Source organism: Cryptomeria japonica, chromosome 7, assembly GCF_030272615.1.
Source record: "Cryptomeria japonica chromosome 7, Sugi_1.0, whole genome shotgun sequence".
NCBI classification, from domain to species: Eukaryota; Viridiplantae; Streptophyta; class Pinopsida; order Cupressales; family Cupressaceae; genus Cryptomeria; species Cryptomeria japonica.
The window spans coordinates 760,337,210-760,355,032 of record NC_081411.1 but is presented as its reverse complement, the minus strand read 5'-3'; the positions used below and the strand labels follow the sequence as shown (position 1 = coordinate 760,355,032).

General features: G+C 36.3%; 1 protein-coding gene and 1 pseudogene across 1 annotated transcript in view; one reads left to right on the top strand and one right to left on the bottom strand.

Moving 5' to 3' along the window:
- The window catches only part of LOC131030073 (uncharacterized), a 145,056-nt gene that overhangs the window by 11,757 nt on the left and 115,476 nt on the right, over positions 1–17,823 (bottom strand). The gene's annotated exons all lie outside the window — the stretch shown is intronic.
- The window catches only part of LOC131856991 (putative glycerol-3-phosphate transporter 4), a 58,542-nt pseudogene continuing 47,248 nt past the window's right edge, over positions 6,530–17,823 (top strand).

Sequence of the window (17,823 nt, the reverse complement as noted above, 5' to 3'; positions counted from 1 at the left end):
TCACAGTTGTTGCTTAAATATTATTAGCGGTGCTCGACAATGGTTATGGGTGTTAAAATATTATTCGGCTTGGTTAAAGCTGGTTTCAGCCTAGAGTTGCACACATAATAAGTGATAAGTAATTTAATAGGGTGGCCTATATTATTTTGTTTATATAACCCCAGGTGTCAAGTATTTTCCTTAGTGCAAACAGGCTCTTACTAAGTAGAAAGCTAGTATCAATTAGTATCGACGTCCCTTGTGCATGCTTATGTGCGACCTAAAACTCATAACGAGTGGCCTTTCATATGATAACTGCAAATATCTACTTTCCTAGTATCTTAGGATCATTTGATGCATGTCTCGATGCAGAATCACTTGAATGGCCAAGTCTATTTTTTAAACCTTATTAAAGGTTGAAAGGACAAGAAAAAATGTAAGCTTATGTTTTAAACAAAATTGTGTATTTTTCTATTCTTCAAAGGGGGGGTGTTATTTTTCTCTAACAAAATGGCAACTAGTTCTGCAAAATTTCTTCTTCCTGCTTCTCAACTACTGCGCGGAAACAATTATTTTGCGTGGAAGACCAAACTCAAAACTCAACTCGAGTTTGAGGAAGTTTGGGATGTGGTCAGTGGAACCACATCACGCCATTAAACAGACGTTGATGAACAAAATAAATTTGATCAAGCCGACAAAAACGCGAAATTGATCATTTTGTTCAGTGTGTTTGATGATGTCCAGCCCTTTACCCGCAACTCGTCCACAACCAAAGATGCATGGGACAAGCTCAAGACGATGTATGAGGCAAAGAATCATAATCAGATCTTGAATTTGCAGAGTCAACTACATAGCCTAAAGATGAAGAATGGAGAACAATTGGAAGCCTTTCTCAAAAGGATTGCAGAGTTGAGAGCTTCCTTACAAGCATTGGGATAAAAGACTAAAGATGCAATTTTGGTGCCTATTGTTCTACGAGTGCTACCTTCCAGATATAAAGTTTTTGTGACAACTTTGAATGTCATAGAGACGACACCCACCTTTGAGAAGTTAGTGAATCTACTTCAAAAAGAAGAATCTCTAAGGCACGAACATGAGGAGGAGGATCATGCCTTGACCACTCATCATAAAGGCAAGAAGCCTATGAAGCAATCTGGTGGACCACCCAAATTTGGTAATTCATCCAAACCTCAAAAGAAATGTCCAATCTGTGACAGAGTTGGACATGATGTGAAGAATTGTTGGTACAAATCCTTCGACAAAGGATCTTCCAACAAATCACATCGAAAGAAGCCCTTTCAAAGCGACAAACCACAATGGGAGTAGAAGAACAAACAGAAGCAACAAAGCAATGTTGCGGAAGCAGATGATTCTCTAGACGAGGAATACGCGTTGTCAGTGCACACTTCAGAAGATGGTTCACAATCTACTTTCATCTGGTATGTGGACTTGGGTGCTACAATGCACATGACAGGATAGAAGAAGTGGTTTCTCACATTGAAACCTCATCATGGTACAGTCACTCTTAGAGATGATATTGTCCATGACATTCAAGGTATTCGTGACATCTCTTTACAGTTTGGCATACATCATTGTAGGCTTACTAATGTTCTATATGTGCCAGGACTTACCAAAAATCTTCTTTCTGATAATCAATTCTTGATCATAACCTTAGGACTGAATTTGATTCTACTAAGGATAAAAAGGTCTCTAAGAATGACAAGATTATTGCTAGTGCTACTGAGGTTGGTAGAATGTAAATTTAGGCTTGATAAAATTGTTAATAGTCAAGCCTTAGTGACTAAGGACAGTGAACTTTCAGTTCTTTGGCATCGTAGATACGTTCACTTCAGCACTAGTTAATTGCTCAAAATTTGTAAGAATAACATGGTCAAAGGGCTTCCTTCACTTGAGAAGTCGAGTGTTGTTTTTTCTAGCTGTATTGCTAGAAAACAACACAAAGAACCCTTCTATCCCAATGAGCACTCTACAAGCCAACCTTTGCAACTAGTGCATAACGATCTGTGTGGGCCCATGCAAGGGATACAAGTATTTTCTGCTTTTTGTTGATGATCATACAAGGAAAATGTGGGTATATTGCTTGCAACATAAAGATGAATCTCTTTTCCATTTCAAAGTGTTTCGCACTCAGTTGGAGAAAGATATGAATCACAATGTTTGTTCCCTTCACTCAGATTGAGGGGGGGAGTACACCAACACAGAATTCTCCACGTATCTAAAGGAAGATGGCATTCAGCGTCAATTGACTTCAGCATACACACCTCAAAAAAATGGTGTTGTAAAACGGAGAAATCGCATCATTCTAGAGATAGTCAAAAGTATGTTGAAAGATTCTTAGCTAGAGCGTGCATATTGGGTTAAAGTTGTACACACTGTAGTTTATCTTTTGAATTGTGCTCCAACGAAAGCCCTTGATGGCATCACTTCAGAAGAAGCATGGACAAGGGTAAAGCCATCTATCTCACATCTTTGTGTTTTTGGATGCACTACCTATATGCACATTCCTAAACAGAAAAGAAAGAAGCTTGATAAAAAATCCATGAAATGTATACTTCTTGGCTATAGTAGTGAGTCTAAGGCATATCGCCTTATGGATCCTGACAAAAAGAAAATATATATTAGTAGGGATGCCATTTTTTATGATAAGAGTGAGTCAAGTACTCCTTCCACATCATCACCTACTTCAGGAAGACCTTAAGGAAGAGGTCGATATGACCCAACCACAAGGATATGTTGCACCTGGTAAAAAAGAAAAGGTGTGCAAACTTGTCAAGTCCCTATATGGTCTCAAACAGGCTCCTAGAGCCTGGTATATCAAAATTGATGAGCATTTGCTAAAACATGGGTTCACTAGGCATCCATATGATCCAAATCTCTACCTCAAGGATCAAGGGGGGGATATTGTAATCATTAATGTATATGTTGATGACTTAGTTATCATTGGCAGCTCAAAAGCAATGGTTGAAGCCAAGGTTGTAAATATTGGCAGAAAATCGCGATATATCCCAACTCATTCAACCCGTCAATTTTATCATCCAAAAAATCGGAAACGATTTTTTCAATAAAAATCATGAATCGTTTAACTGCAAATCGCGATTTTATCGTGTAAAACTCATGTAAAAATCACGCGCCTAAAAACGACAGAGCCTGCAACCCTAAAAAGTAAAAAAGTTTAAGTTAAAAACAAAAAAAAAGAGGCGAATTCGTATTGCACACGAATTCGCCGGTTTCGACTGCAGCTTCCCCACCGACACGGCATTCAAATTGTGTTGCAAGTTTTTATTTATTTTATTTGCTCATTCGTGATTCGAAATTTCCACGGCATATACTGTGTTAAATTTTTATTTTATCTGCTCATTCTTGATTCGTGATTTGAAATTTCCACGACATATACTGTGTTAAATTAACATCTTTGTAATAAATAATAAATTTAATTCAAATATAAAACTAACCCAAAACTGTGTTAAGTTGTATACTGGTAACTGTATAATGCTATTCAATATATCCCGACTCATTCAATTGTATAACCCAAATCAAACTAATAATAGCGTGTATAGTGTATCACTGTATAATATATATTATATATTATTAATTTATAGATCAATATTTATTAAAAGTGTAAGTGTGTAACTGTAACTATATATTATTAATTTACAGTAATTTTTCTGCAACACAGTATGAAATTTGAATAAAAAAATTGTCACAAAATTAATTTACAATAACACTATAAAATTCATATTAAGTTATTAACTATTAATTTGTAGTAGTTTTTAATTAAAATTCATACTATGTATTGTATTTAATATTTATTATTATTATTTTACTGTAGTTTTCCGAAGACTGTAGTTTACTATAGTTTCCTAACACTGTAATTTACTATTATTATCTTACAGTTACTTACTCTATTATTAATTTACAATTTACTACACAGACACTTATTAAAATTTATTTATTACTATTATTACACAATACAGTATAATGTGTAATAATAGTAATAAATTTTAATTACTAATAGTGGTGTGCCACTGAGTGATAATAATTAACTATATCCACAATCTACAGTTACACACTGCAATAGTGGTTTAAAAATAACATAATTGAGATGTATCTAATTGATAATGGAGGCACCTACAATTAGCTTGATGAGACATTTATCTGGATTTTGTAGTTTCGTACTTTGGCTGTGAGTCGTGACCATGCTAAATTGTCCAATTTTAGTTTGTGTTCATCTTCAATTTATATTTATTGATCCATGTTTGGTCTCTTTTGATAGGTTTCTTTCCAATTTTTATAAAAGACAATGGCTTCTGCAACTAGAGGTGGTACAAGTAGAGGTGGTGGTAGAAAGAGGGATCCTATGTGGAAACATGGCACACCAGGTGCAGTGGCAGGAGAGGTTATTTGTAACCATTGCACGAAAACTATGACCGGTGGCATATACCGACTCAAAATTCACCTTGCACAAATCAGTGGACAAAATATTACAGTATGTGACAATTGTCTTGAAGAGGTTCAAAGGGAGGCAAAAGAAAGACTTTCAGAATTTGAGCAAAAGAAGGTAGAAAAAAAGAGGACAGCAGAAGCAATGGCAGCCCCAACGAGAAATATCAGTTCTACAGAATCAGAAAATATTGGGGTGGGCAGCAATGCATCTGGTTTTTTCATTCCTTGTAACACTCTTGGTGCACAACCTGGATTGTTAGGTACTTCATGGAATAAGGAAGTGCATCAGCAAACAAGAGCGGTAGTGGCTAGATTTTGGATTTACAACAATATTCCGTTTAGTATTATTGAGAGTCCATATTGGGAGCAAATGGTCAGTGGATTGACCATTTTTGGTAAGGGGTTCAAGTCCCCAAGTCGTTATGAGTTGAGTGGGCCATTATTGCAGGATGAGGTCCAAAACACACATCAGCTGGTGGAACAACAAAGGAGGAATTGGGAAAAGAATGGCTGCACCATTTTATCTGATGGGTGAACGGATAGTAGGAATAGGACACTCATAAACTTTCAAGTTGCTTCAAGGGGACGGGTGGTATTTTTAAAATCGATTGATGCCTCAGATCAAGTGAAGAATGCAGAAACCTTGTGCAACATGTTGGATGAGGTGGTGATCGAAGTGGGAGTGTAGAATGTTGTTCGGGTTGTGACCAATAACACAGCTGCATATGTGGCAACGGGTAAACTTCTACAGGCTAGGCATCCGTCATTATTTTGGAGCCCTTGTGCTGCTCATTGCCTTGATTTACTCCTCGAGGACATAGGGAAACTTAGTTGGGTGAAGAATGTGGTTGAAGATGGAAGGGAAATCACAAAGTACATCTACAACCACACATGGGTATTGGAGCTTATGAGACAACACACTAATGGTAAGGATCTTGTGCGTTCAGGAGTCACACGTTTTGCCACGAATTTCCTCAACTTACAAAGCATATTACGTGCATTGCCCAACCTGAAGAGGATGTTTGTGAGTGAAAGATGGTTGCAAAGCCCTTATTGTAGGAAGCCTGAAGCAGAGAAGGTCGTGAAGGCCATTTTTGATGATAGATTTGCCAAACTCATGGAGGAGATCATCAATGTAAGTGTTCAAAGTTCAAATTTCAATTGATGATATATTTTAAATTTTCTAATATTACACATTGCTGATTTTTGTTAAATTTGTCATGTCTAGTTGTCAGAACCGTTGGTGAGGGTTCTACGGATGGTGGATGGGGATAAAAGCCCCATAGGGTATCTATATGAGGCCATGGATAAGGCCAAAGAGGCAATTCAGCACTTGTATGGGTCAGAGAGGACTAAATATGAACCCATATGGCGCATAATTGATCAAAGGTGGAACCAACAACTCCACCAACATATCCATGTTGCTGCCTACTATTTGAACCCCAAGTTCTTTTACTCCCATAGTTTCAAAATAGATGAGGAGGTTCAACTTGGCCTTGACACATGTATTCAGAGGTTGGTTCCTGATGAAAATATTCAAGACATCATTGTTGATGAGTTGCAGAGGTACAAGAAGGAAGATGGGCCATTGTTTTCTTCACCTATTGGTATTCGTAAGAGAGACACCCTGCTGCCAAGTACAAACAAATGTGCTCTTAAATCTATTTTACCATTTATTTCAATCTTTAAGTTTATAAAAATCTTTACCGAGTTATAAATGCTAATTTGTATGCTTGCAGATTTGTGGTGGGAAGATTATGGTGCCACAACGCCTAATCTCCAAAAGCTTGCAATTCGCATATTATCTCAGCCTTGTAGTGCTTCTGGTTGTGAGTGCAACTGGAGTGTCTTTGAGGCCATTCACACAAAAAAGCGCAATAGGTTGACTCAAAAGTGCTTGAATGACTTTGTATATGTGCGGTACAACCTTTGACTGCATGAAAGGAGGGTACAAGGGAACAATTCATATGATGCACTTGACATTGATGAGATTGATCCATTCACAGCGGATTGGATTGTTGAACCTGATGGTGCTACTGGTGATATTGATGTGGATGCATTTATCACTGACGCTTAGTTAGATGAGATGGAGAGGGAGGCAACTGAATGGGGGGCAGAGGTGGTAGAACGTGAGGAGGCGAGAGATGAGTTTGTTGATCCAGAAGAGGCAGATTCATCACCGGTTGAGGATATTGCAGCAGCTGCAACACCATCTACTTCAGCACCCACTCAGCGGCAAAAGAGTTTTTTGAGCTTTAGTCGCAAACGCAATCTATGATTTCCAGTTTTCAATGATATGAAACCATGAACTTAATATGTATTCAGAATTTCAGACTTCACTGATTTGTTTTGTGGTCTACACTCTACAATATGGATTTGACTCAATCGTATTTAGTATTTACTATTTAGAACTCGAACTTGTTTTTTTGGTATATCATTTTGCTATATGCCATATGGTATGTATTTGACTCAAAGTCTCAAACTATGATTTATATATGATGGAAACCAATAATATGCTATTGTGTTCTATAAATTTAGTGTATACATGTGTTTTTTTAGAATATTTAAAAAAATTATATATTTTCAAACGTTCGATAATTTTGCCGATTTTTTCCCGATTTTTTCTTGATTCCCGATTTTTAAAAAAATTTCGGCCAAAAGATTTATTGTCGATTAAGATATTTACATCTTTGGTTGAAGCAACCAAGAATGATCTCAAAAAGGCTTTTAATATGATGGATCTCGGGCTACTGCATTATTGTCCCGGCTTAGAGGTATGGCAAACAAATCACCATATGTTTGTGTCACAGAGAAAATATACTAAGACACTACTTGAGAAGTTCAGAATGATGGATTCCAAAACCATGTCTACACCTATGGAATCAGGTTTGCAGTTATCTACCTCTGATCAATCTCCTCGGGTGAATGCACCTCTTTATCGTCAATTGATTGGAGGTTTGATTTACCTGACACATACTAGACTAGATACTAGTTTTGTTGTTAATTATCTTTCACGATTCATGCAAGAACAAAAGACATCTCATTGGCTAGCAGCAAAAGGGTCTTACGGTATATACATGGTACAATGGATCATGGTTTGGAATATAAAGGAATGATCAATTCTTCTTGACAGGATACACAGATGCAGACTATGCAGGTTCAGTTGATGATAGGAAATCCACTTCTAGATTTATTTTCTTCTTGGGTTCTGTTGTGCGAATCGCACACCCATCCCCGTCTTGGACAGGGACCCCCAGTTTGTGCCTTTTGTCCTGATCCTGAAATTTGGCTAAGTCTGGAATTCCCTGATCCTGAAATTTGGCTAAGTCTGGAATTCCCTGATCCTGAAATTTGGCTAACTCTGAAAAACTGAGGAAACCTCCAAAAACTAGAATTTGCAATATAACTCCTGGAGGGCCGAAACCACTCTCAAACATCCTGAAAGTATATATGGAATATAACTTAAAGTATAAGACCTTATACTTAAATGTTATATTCCATATGCTCATTTTCGGACCCAGAAGCCAGAAGTTGAAAAGGTTAACAGTTGCCAAAAGTGTTCCAAGGTCCGAAATTCACTTTAGACCTCTGAATTCGGACCCCTGGGGCGAAATGTTAAAAAACGCGATTTTGCAAAAGCGCCTCCAGGTCCGAAATCACTTAAGTCCCTCTTTTCGGACCCTTGGAATAAAATAAAGAAAACGCGTAGTTTTAAAACGGACGCTTCAGGTCCGAAAACCCGAAATATCCATTTTCGGACCCCTGGGTTTAAAAACGCGAAATATAAAAGGACGCACTAGGTCCGAAAACTGGCGAAAGCGCTTCAAGCCCCGAAAAACACTTAAACGCCCAATTTCGGACCCTACCTCCGAAGTTCGCTTTAAAACCGCTAAATTTTCAAACGCGCTTTTAGGTCCGAAATCAAGGTAAAATCGCCAAAAGATGTTTAGCGTCCGAAACTCCGAGGTTCATTTTAAAATCGCGAAAACTCAGAAATTTGTAAAATCGCCTTCAAACTCCGATTTTGTAAGCATGTTTGGGTCCGAAGTTCACTTATATTGCAAAGGTGGTTTAGCTCCGAAAATGAGAATTCGCCAAAACGTGAAAGCTCTGAAAATACACTTTAGATGCTCATTTTCGGACCTTGGGGAGAAAACTAAAAACGTGAAGAGCTGCAAAGTGGCCCTTGGGTCCGAATTTGCCTTTAAAATTTGCGAAATATATGTAAGCTCCGAAATATGCAAAAGGATGGCAAGGTCCGAAATTCGCCTTAAGTCCTCAAAATCGGACCCATGAGCCAAAAGTGAAAGGTTTTGAAAATTCGCAAAAAGTTTAAATACTCCAAATTTGCAAAAACGCCAAAGGGTCCGAAATTTTTTGCAAATTTCAAAAGGTGCCCTCCGTTCTCCATAATTTACCAGAAAAGCATGAGTGTTATGATTTTAAAATTTGCAGAAGTTCTCCAAACCTCCAGAATCGCGCCATGAACCCATTTAAAACGTCCAACACTCGAAAGGTAAAATCGCGCAGAGGTAAAAGACCAAGGATCAGATTTCACAATCGAAGAGAAAGAGAAGCATTTTCAAGATACATCCCGCAAAGAGCTTCTCAAGCCAGACGTCGTAACTAAATTTAATGTTTGTTAAAATTAGATTATTTAATTTTTCAAATTAATTTAATCAAGTGAAATTGGTTGATCGCAGGACGTCATCGAAGAACCAGGAGAGAGACCTGAAACGCAAATCGAGGAAGGATCGCAATTCAAGGCCAGGCGCTGAAGATTGGAAAAGAAAAGATGCAGGAGCGCAAGAGCAACCGAGCATTGGGAATCGTGTCGTTGAACATAGATGAAGTCCACTGGCGAAATTGAAGGCAAAAGGCAAAAGAACACTCAGTCTATGCATTCTCGAAAAGTGCACAGATGGATTTAATTCCAGGAATTCAATTCCTAAAAAGCTGAAATTGCTTTATTGTAAACTGCCTATGGGTCCCGTGCAAGATATTTTTGTGGATAACTATTCCCAACCACCAAGAAGATTGGATAGACCTGAATTTAAGCCAAATAATGGCAGGTAGTTGAGATAGTGACTGGTTGGATAACTGAGAATTAATTCAGCATGGGTCAAAGCTGTCAGCTTCTGGAAGACAGATTAGGGCCCTTGGATGCAGTCCATCCTGGCCTCTGATTCAAAATTGTAATATCTATAAAAGGCAGAGGCCTTTCTTTTGTAAGGGTTAGATTGTTAGAGAGAGATTGTTAGAAATTGCTAGATAGTTAGATTTTAGAGTTAGAATAGGTTAGATCTTAGCAGTAGCATAGAGATGCTACAGGAATTGTTGTAATAGGCAGTTGAGATCAATATATGAACATTGATTTGGTGTTTATTGTCTTGTTTTCATCCTGTTTGCATGGTTTCTTTCAGCATTTTAGATAGATCTTTCTATTTTGGGTGTGCAGGTATTTGATAGATTCGGGCTCATACCACTGAGGATATACTGATTGTGTATCCTTTTGTGTGGTTAACCTGAGCCTTCGATTGTGCTTAGTTCAATTGCAGGTGTCCGTCTGAGCTGCGCCAGAATTGGGTGCTTAGCCATGCGTCTCCAATCTGAAAATCTTCCAAGTCCCTTTGAAGATTGCACCGTTCCTGCAAGGTTGTGAGCCATTCTGGCCAAGCAGGAATTGGTTATGTGGAATCCGTCTACCCGCATACCCATGTTGTTAGTTTTAGATCTCCTAACCCTTTCCTTTTGCTCTTTATTGCATAATTCGAGAATCATAGCAGACTAGCTTGTTGCCAGTTAAACGTAAGTCCCCCTTGTGTTTCCAGCATAAACACATCAAGCCACTGAGAGATCCCGCAGTCAAGACCTGACAAAAGAAACCTTGAGGTAGTCTCCTTTGATCAAACTTAGAAAACAACATTAGAGACTTCCTTATCTCAAGAGAGAGTAGGATAATCAGTCGGCTATTCTATTCTGCGTTGGCCGTATGGAGTTTGCAGCAATGCGATTTCAGACACGTCAACAGGTTCTGGTCCTATTTCATGGGGAAGTAAGAAGCAACCCACAATTGCTTGTTCCTCAACAAAAGTAGAATATCGTGCAGCAAGTGCACCAGTTTGTGAAGTAGTTTGGCTACTCGCGTATTAAAAGGATTGGGGGTACCTCAAAATCAACCTACAATTCTCTATTGTGACAAACAGAGTGTTCTCAAGCTTGTTCGTAATCCGGTGTTTGATGAACGAACCAAGCATATTGAAGTTGATTGTCACTTCATCCGAGAACATGTTCAACAAAACAACATTCAACTTCAATTCTCCTCTACACAGGAACAATGTGTTGATATCTTCACCAAGCCTCTTGCACGTGTGAAATTTGAAATTTTACAGGATTCTCTTGTTATTACTTTAAAGAAATGATGTATTAAGGGGGGAATGTTGGGTATTCCATCATTTACTCCAGATAAATAGTTAGTTTTATTTGTTTTTGTCTTCTTGTAAACATATTTTGTTTGTTAGAACTACTTAGGATATTGTTTATTATTTGTTGAACTTTTGAGGCACACAATTCACCAAATTTCTGCCTATATATTTACAGAATGTATTGAATAGAGGATGTGTAAATATTATATTCATTTTGTTCTCTAATAGTTACAAATCTATATTTTCAAAATTATAATTTTATCATTCATATTACAAAAGTTGTGTACGACACAATCATCGCTTTAATAATGTTGTTTACTATGAAAATTAAGTTATTAAAACTTATATTAAAATATTCACAAAAATTTTCTAAAAAATTTATTAAAAAATATATTTAGAATCTACACAAAATCTCATAAATCACTAATTCGCCCCATCTCCAAATTTTTAATGGTTTAGCTGCTATAAGTGTCACAAAATGAAGATTTAGTTAAAAATATTGATTTCAATGTCCCACTTTGGCCAAAAAGGGGGACTCAATATTATGGGATTATTAAAAATATGGGCTAAGATAAATGAAGCTAAAATAATCAACAACAAATAATATAGGCTTCTTCATACGTTCATTCAAATAAATTTACACATATATAGGATTTTGATTTCATATATTATAGGAAATCTCTCCCTAACTATACGAGTTGTTCTAAAAACTCACTTCCCTATAATCTCTCGTACAACAAACCATCCTAACAATATAATAGTCTAGTAATAATACAAATTTGTTTGTCAACAACTTTATTTCTAATCTAAATACTAATGTGAGCATTAATTTCCAGCATTCCCCCCCTTAGTGTGAACATGGTAAAAACTCACCTTCATCTGCAATAATCCCAACTCTTGTGGGTCATGATCTTGATTCAAAATGAAAGGCATCTCCCATCAACCTTTCATAGTTTTCACACAAGCTTACCACAAACCTGGACATGAACGGGAACCCATCAACTGTCCACCTCGTGTGGTTTTCTAGATCCTCCCACAAACCCTTTCAAGATCCATGAGCTAACTTACTCTGGTCCTTTTGTTCGCACTATGCTTTTACATCAAGGAAGTTATATAGAAAGCAACACACATATTACAAATCTGAAAAACCTATACTAGAAAACCTTTCACATTACATTCTATAAGAACACAATGTTCTTAATTGTACTCATTGTTATCAATCACTGCCACTCGATCTCGAACAGCATAGACAACCGCCACTGCCACTGGAATCTACCCTTGACTTTAGTCAATTTGGCACGAAATGGGAATGGAAGATTGGTTATTATTCCCACCCACAGTGTGAAATTTCCACTTACTCACACAAGCAAGAACACTGAAAGCAAATCAGAATAGGCCCCATACTATTATCCGGATCTTGGTATATAGATCTTGTTGCACATGATCACCACAGTCAAAGGACCTCTACAATCATCTGCTCTCTAATATAATCATTTTTCAGCATTCACACACCATATTGAAAAAAATAGAAAAGGAAATGCCACCAAAGTTGATAAGCGGCCCCATCATTGGTGACTGACGAGAGGACATTGATTGTCCTCCAACCTCTAATGCCTCCATCCTCCATTTGTTTTACTACTTAATTAGCAAATTTGACTTTGAGGATCAGTTTTAAAGTGTCCCCCCTCAATGTGGATGTCATGCACAAGCGATAATGCATCCATTTACAATTAAGACAATTATATACTTCTTTGTCATTTTTGAATTTTGACTTGATTGAAAAAAACACTATTATAAATTTGACAACATACAATCTCTATAATAACACTTTGACTTCTAGTATCATTACACTGAATATAAGACAAGACTTTAGAAAGAAAATTTGACACCTATGTGATGATGAAGCAACTAGTTTGTTGCTAAACCAATACTCCAATAGACCAATTCTAGACATTTCTGCCATGACTATCAAGACCACAATGTGTGAAGAATTGACAACCCTCTTGTGCTATTCGCAATCATTCTCCAAATTAAAGAATGGACCTAATGAATCAAATATATGAAGATCTAGATCAAACCTTGGTGAGTTCGATGCGTAATGCAGACATTGTTTGCACTATAGTAATTGTATCATGAACAAGAGATTGTAGGCTATAGAACAACTCGATTACTAGCGACTAGATCCAAAACTATAAATTCTATCTTCCTTCTTTGTGCTTGATAGGGCTGCAAACTGCATGCAAACACCTACCACTAAATGCAATCAACGGTATTGCTCCTCCACATTGCACCAGTCCTAACAGAAGGCGAAATCACATTAACTCTTTCAAACACAGCTTCCACCAACAAGATCCACCACGGTACTATTCCTCCACATCGCACCAATCCTAGCACTGGCAATAAGATCCACCACGCTTCCACTACGCAACTCACATGAGTTGGTAGACACATACACCATAGGCTAGGAAAGAACCGATCTACAATTTGCAAATGTCCAAAGAAATCCGTCGGTAGCAAAATAAAACATCGACCACCTTCACCACAATATAAAACACCTTCAATGGTGATTGAATTGCACCAGTTGCATCAAGTACGCAACGAAGATAAAGTTGCTCGAAATATTAAAGAACACTAGCAATAAACAAACCCGATGCCTCAAGATTCATAATGCCCTCCGCTATATCCGAATGTAGATACTGAGATTGTCGAGATAGTCTTGACCCGCTAGCAAACTGAGAGTGGGCTCAATGCAGCTGTGGCAACGCAATTAGGCCCCTTAAGCAATTCACCTCCTATGTCGACCAAGGCAAATCGGTTATAGATCGATGTCAGAACTATGCGGTGATGGGAACTGCGTTGATTACCATCACAACGGGTAGTGATTTTTTATCTACATGATCACAACCTTTACACTCAACTTTTCTTCAACTCTTTAACAAGCCTCACTCTACAACACCTAATTACTACGAGATTCAAGACATCCAAAATGCCAACATTCCCTTATACTTATCTAATTACTAAATGATAGGCCAAGAGAATAACCTCGCTCTGATACCATATTAAAAATATGCGCTGAAATAAATGAAGCAAAATAATCAACAAATAATATGGACTTCTTCGTACTTTCATTCAAATACACTTACATATATATAGGATTTTTATTTCCTACATTATGGGGAACCTCTCCCTAACTATACAACTTGTTCTAACAACTCCCCTATAATCTCTCGTACAACAACCATACTAACAATATAATAGTCTAATAATAATACAAAGTTGTTTGTCAACAACTTTATATCTAATCTAAATAATAATGTGAACACTGAAGAGAACACGGTTATACTAAGAGGGGGGGGTGAATCAGTATAACAATCAATTTAAACTTTTTCAACTTCAATCACAAGTATATAGCTTATCTTATTAACATATTCATTGCATATCAACATTCATATGTGATCTAACTAATATGAACACAACTAGAACACAAGGTTATATACGTGGAAACCCTTACGGGAGAAAACCACGGCAAAATAATGATTTAATATTTCTTCTTTTACAATGTTTCGTAGGCACCAACCCATATGTTTGTTTGTGAGCACCAACCCACTGGAAGCACCAACTCCCCAATCTGATTTTGTGAGCACCAACTCCCACTTCTGAATTTTGTGAGCACCAACTCCCACTTCAGAATTCATGAGCACCAACCCACTTCACATAAATCTGATTTGCCACCTTGACAATGTTGCTTTAACAATGAATGTCTTCACAAATCTGAGTATATTTCTTTCTCCAATCTGCTATTATTATGACAACGAACATGTCACAGAACTGATTACAATCTTCATAAGACTTGTAAATCTTCCATACTAATTCTCACAACCTTTGCTTCAATATACTTTATGATGCTGCTTCAAATCCTGCTTTATCTCTGTCATGAAGTGTTCAAAAATCTTCATATGCATCTGATCTAAACTGTGCACTTACATCTCAAAGATCTTCCTTTTTATTCCATGCTCTACACACACCTTTTAAGATATTCTTTCTATTCCATATACTCACTCTTTTCTCAGAGAAAATTTTTATTTCATACTCAACGCTACTTATATTCACATACACGCTCACACTCACTTCTTATATATATCCTTCATGAATCTGTAATTCTCCTCGATCTCTTTGGTGTATATGATGGTAATCTTCAATGCTTACACACAGCTCTCTTTATCTCCTTACACGCGTCAAAACAATGATTTTAATATTTTTTATATCCTTCACACTGTCTTTTCAACAGCCATTAAATGGTTGTCTCTTTTTTTCTTAAATTAATTTTTAATCATACCTTTATTTTAACCATAATCGCACCTTTTTGCTTTACAAGCTTTACACACTATTAAGAAACTTATGTTCTTTCAAATCGCACTTCATAACACTTCACAAATGACTAAGACATGTTTCTTTTAAGTAATCTTTGCTGCATATTATTTATCATAATCCAATTACTCTTATTTTCATAAAATGCTGCATATTTTATTATTTTATAATGAAATCGCTGTCTTCTCATTGTCCATTATTTTCTGCCGTTTTAATCATGATCACTGTCTTCTAATAATCACATCCTTACTAATCGTATCCTTGCAAATGTTGACTTTTCTTTATCAATGAATGATGTGGCAATTATTCTTGCTAACCTGTCCTCTTTTTACTTAGTCTAATTTTAATTAATATCGCTGCCTGTATAAACTCTATTCTTCATAGGAAAATAATATTTGTTTGATATTCTCTACAGATTGCTCAAGATTATGGATGAACAGTTTTACATAAGATCTTCAAGTTCGAGGATTGAGGCACTCCACGTTCTGGCCAATCAGCATACTGACGATGAAGAAAGAAAATCATATTCCTATCTAGGATAATCTGTACACTTTAAAACATTCTTCTGATCGACTATTAGAAACCACTGTCTTCTGTCTTATCGATTGTTGATTATTAACGATTTTGCATTGGATGGAAGCCTCTATGCAATAAAGACTACAATGGCTCAAAGAGACATCTATAAAATTCAATATGGGGATTAAAGTCCATCAACCCAAAACAATTTGAAAGTCGGCAAATGAAGAAATCATGTGAAACATATACGTAGTTGGCATATAAGTAGTGTGCTTTCCTTATATATTAAAAAAACTTCCTTGCCGCTATTACTAACAGATCTAAATTTCTATCTTATGTAAAGTCGCTGCATTATGTATTTCTTCATATATCGCTGCATATTTAATTACTATGAAGTCGCCATTCTTAAACTAGTCGCTGTTCATTATCATTGAATCACAGTAGTTCCTTTATTCTTTAAACCGACCAAATGTAATAAGAAGTCGCATCTCCTTAATAGTCATTGAATAGAGTGACATGGCACTCTTGTGTGCTATCTACAATATAGCCTTGATCGTTGATGGAAACTAATCCTCCTATATTCATCGCTGACCCTCATAAGGAATTCTCTGCTTGTAATATTAATCGCTCTTCTTTATAATCGCTGGCTTTGAATTGTACAGATCGCTGTTCTTAATAATAACATTTATATTAATATTTGAAAAATCGCTGTTATCATTTGCCACAAGGAGAATCACTTGGTGGATCGCTAACGTCTAAGAGTCACTGCTTCTTTGCAGTTGATGCTTCACCATATTTTCTTCAGTCGGGTAGATTGTTAATTATTTCAATTGCTGCATAGTCTTCATATTGTTGATTCAAACTGCTCGATCATTGCCCAGCATTATGGATTAATAAAGAAGTCGATCATATTCTTTCATACTTGTATTATCTTTTCTTTCCAAACTCCGTGTAAATCATTCCTCAATAAGATCACTGCCCTACTGATCTTCACAAAGTCGACTGCTATCATTGCTTATCATGGAAGTCTAATTGATCAGACCGTTGGTCTTTAATATGAGCATAACAACATAGTGATTTTTCATCGCTACCATATAAACATATCAGCCTTATAACCTTCTATGTCATTGCTTATACTCCAAAATATCTTTGTCCTAACACTTATGGTGAATAACTAACTACTTGTTCTTAAGAATAGGTTCAATGAATATTTTTCCTTGTATTATCATAGAATTCCACTCTTTGAATACCCCCATTTTGAGCACGAAAGGTTGTTTGTACTAGCATGGACTTCTACTTTTTATTTTCTCTGTGTTAATGTTTGTAGCTTCAGTCGAATGATCATTTAGAATACATATAATATATGCTGATTAATAATAATATATTATTATGTTATATTATTATATTATTATTAATCATATAAAATTTAATATTCAATATTAATCTATTATATTATTCTAAATTAATAATTGATTGATGAAACATTATAATATTGATTAAATTATTATAGTTAAAGGAGAGACATGTCCGTTCAAGGACATGCCTCTCCAAAGGAATATATATAGTATAATGTTATTCATTTTGAGAACACATAGAATTCCAAGAAAGCAAGTATCAGATTGAATCAGATATATACATTAAAATACATCCAATAAAACCTGGGAAAATCAACATGGTATCAGAGCTCAGGCCTGTGAAGTTTAATTTGGAGGTTGGAGAGGGTTGGAGAATTCAGTTTTTTCTAGAATTTTCAGTTTGAAATATGCCATTGTACGGCCCTTGGCCTCAAAATGAGGACTATAATATATGGATGGAAAGATCTGTGTTTCTAATTTTCAAATATGTTTATCTCATCAAATTTGATTCAGTTTTGTGCAAGATATGACGACTTTGGTGCAAGTCACTTGAAACCCTACCTAGGGTTAGCAGTTTTGGGAAAAATGTCATAACTTTTGTTTTAACCGTTGGATCTAGCTATAACTTGGAGGAAATGTTTGTAATTAGATTTTCTAACATCTCACCGAAGAGATTGGATAAATTTGATAAATTGCAAAAGTTATGAATGACTGTG